This window comes from Nilaparvata lugens, chromosome 4 (assembly GCF_014356525.2).
Source record: "Nilaparvata lugens isolate BPH chromosome 4, ASM1435652v1, whole genome shotgun sequence".
Taxonomy (NCBI): Eukaryota; Metazoa; Arthropoda; class Insecta; order Hemiptera; family Delphacidae; genus Nilaparvata; species Nilaparvata lugens.
Window position 1 is genome coordinate 65,381,116 of NC_052507.1, and position 3,682 is coordinate 65,384,797.

Here is a 3,682-nt window from a genome sequence, read left to right on the forward strand (position 1 = left end):
TTGACTAGAAAGTAATAGCAGTTTAGGCTTATAAGATATAATCTCTCTCTATAAACATGTAATTTTTCACAGTACTAATAATATAAAATTTTCTTTAAAACATATAATTTCTCTCTATTTAAAGCTCTTGTTTCCCCAAAAAGTAATACAAATATTCCTTCGCCAGTTTTCCTCACAACTCGTATAAGTTATCTATAGTTTTCACTATGGTTATTGACCTAATTTCAAGTAATTATTCAATGAGCTTGGCTCTCATCATCAGTCCCACGTTGGCACGACATGTCTTTGTGTCACGTTATTCTTTATATAAAATAACGATTAGCCTCCTGCTTGGCATCAGTCGGTAAAGCATGAGATTTAATATAATAGGGCGTGGTTTTCTAATAGTATTCAGTCTTAAAAAATCTTGATAGGCCTAGATACGGGCTTCTCCAATAACTCTTGTAATTCAATAATAATAAATATATATATATATGATACTTATACTATAGATATGAGGAATATAAAATAAATTGCACACCATGAAAAAGTTATACATATATTACACAAATAATGCAAAGATCATCGAGGCAAAAATATATATATAGAGCGGTAAAAAATTATAATATAAAAAAAAATAGAACAATATTTGAAATCAATAAAAATATCACAGGCTAACTTTATATTCTAGATTAATGGCACGAAACATTACCATGTGCCTTTATCTTAAAATCATATGCATTCCTTTGCATGTAGCTGCGACATGCACTTGCTAATACTTGTCGACTTGGATGATTCAATCAAAAATATGTGCTCTAAGATCAGCTTGATAAATTAGCCACTAATAATCCAAATATATCTATATATTAAAATCTCTAGTATTTAGTAGATTTATTTGTATCGAATATATATTTTCATCTCAGGGTGCAAGATTCGGCACCTGACGGAATAGGTAGAGCCATTCATCTAGTGAATTAGAACTATGATAAATTATCGCAAATTGTATTGCAAAAAATTAAATATGGTATGCATACGTTTGATAGCCTAGATTTCGTACTTCTTTGATTAAATAGAAATTTCAAAAATATTGATCTATATTTTTCTTTCAATTAAATACCTTTAATACTAATTTTTACTTGCGCAAGTATTACTCTTATTAATTTCTTAATTTATAATGACCCTTTCGGCGAGCTAGCTTTGATCATCAGATTATTCGAAGCACTAGGGCGCCCATCACTAATTCAAATTTAATCACTCACGTGTCGAAAATCTTCTTGTAAGCCGCCGATGTCGATCCAACTCCATGTGGTCCGGAATATGGTAGCCGGAATCGTCTCCTCCAAGGGGTTATAAGTTTAATTCAAAATGAAAATGACTTCTGCTTCACAATAGCATCACGAAGTCTTTTAAGAAATTTAATAATTTACTTTAACTTTAACTTTTACAAAATCTTAGTAAGGTACACGCTCTAAAATATTTGGGGTCCTCTTATGGTGGCATCTGGCTGGCGAGTGCTGGTTCTTCCTTCTCAAGTTTTACAGATCCTCTTTCCGACTTTCAAATTAGCATAAAATTTAAATATCTCAATCCTCCGCCATTAAATTCAAATAGATCTTACAAAAAATGCCAAAATATTGCTTAGATTATATGATTAATAATTTCTTTGCATTCGAGCCATATGATAACATAGATTACACAGATTTTTACACAAAATCTACTACACTTATATAAATATATATAATATTTTGAATTGGCCTACAGTTGCCGCCTATTAACTGCCGTTTTACTATTGGTGCATGCAAATTTTATTAGGTATTCATGCGCCTGGTAACTCTTATTTCCTGAATACATTAAATATTTTTATTTGGTTTTTTATTTATGCCCTTTGCATGCTAGTTAATATTCTATATATTAATATTAATTCCATGCTAACTAATAATTAGCCACGTGGACGGGTGTTTTTTCACATTGCACACCATCCGAATGCAATAAAGCTCTGCCAAGGGGTTTTGGTCAGATTCTACGTTCTTCGTTTGATCGATCTCTAGGTCACCGATCTGTGAATACATCTACATAACCTCAATCTTCAAATATTTTATAAATAATCTATTTATAGTAGTAAACTTCCTTCAAATCCTTTTAGGTTTCTGTACCATTTAGCCAGAACAAGCTGATGCTATCTAATCTTGTATATTATCTGCTTGGCGATATTAGCCAATTACTTTATTTTTAGACCTATTACTATTTCTGTTAGGGTTTTTCATCTACCCAGATTTAAATAGGTTACACTACAAAAGCATAGACTATAAAAATTATTAAAAGAGAAATTATAATAAATATCATAGTTTTTCATATAGAAAGGTTCTATCTAATCACAGTGGATTGAGATTATTCGCAGAGAATGCAAAAATTTCTCTCACAAAAGCATGTTAAATTAATCCTGATTAATTTCACGAGAACCAAATCACAGAAACCATCTCAAAAAGAGAGCTTATCTGATTGGTTCTACTGGAATTAATCAGGATAAAATTTAACCGCTTTTGTACAACTGCCACTAAGTACCTGATTGATTAGGTACAAAAGTTCAACAGCTGAGTCATAATTTGTCTGAGTCCCACACACATGCACTCCTCACTCACTTCCATCATCAACAGACGACGAAATTATCAGCTGTTTTTCCAAGGATGAATAAATTCTTTTGATGTCCTTCAGCGAGTTACCCCAGGGATGAGAACTAGTGCAATCGAATTTTTATATTATAAACATACTATATGTTCTGAATTTCGTGAGAATCGTTAGAGCCGTTGTCGAGATCCGGTAAAATACAAATATATAAACATCTAAACATCAAAACATCTAAACAGAAATTTCTCGTTAAATAGTATAGGTTTAGAATACCTAAATTTGCCGACATTATATATGTATGAATAAAATCGTTCCAAAATTGTATGAATGTTCACCAAAATTGCTATGCAATATTCTTTTGCAATAAAAGAATATCGATGATATTATTATTCAACTCTTTATTAGTAACCTTTACATTTAAAAAGCAAAGCCTCCCTTACTTATCTTTTAATATCCTATTAAAATTTTTGTCATATATTTTTCCTGGGTAATGTAGTACTTTTTATTCCTCCCGAACAAGAACGGGTTGCACTGCTAGTCTCAATAATAAAATCAAAAAGATTCTTTATTTTCTATTTAAAAGAGATAAGAAACGATGGTATATATTTTTACAATATTATGAAAACAGAAAGAATTCCTCACCAGAACAAAGGTAAATAATGCCCTTTGGAAGATTAGAATGTAAGATGTGAATTATATTGTCATACACTGACTAATGCAAAAACTAAAGGGTTAGGAATTGGGATACTGGGGGGGGCATTACACTTGGATTGGGGGGGGCTTGCGCCATTGCCCTTGGGGGGGGCTGGGCACCCCTGGTAGTCACACTAATGTCTAGTAGCTTTGATTATGGATACTAGGCTTACGTATCCATAGAGTAGTAACACAGATACCACTAATAAGAGCTGACTATGATATTAGCCTAGGAAGTAAACTTGATGTAAAATATATTTCTAGCGAAATATTGTGCATGCATGATTGGGGCACTGCATGTCTTTTACATACTAATACTTTTCATTAATCAAAAAGTCAACTAGGAGCTTCTAAATGACGGAAATTCATCAATTCATCATTTTCA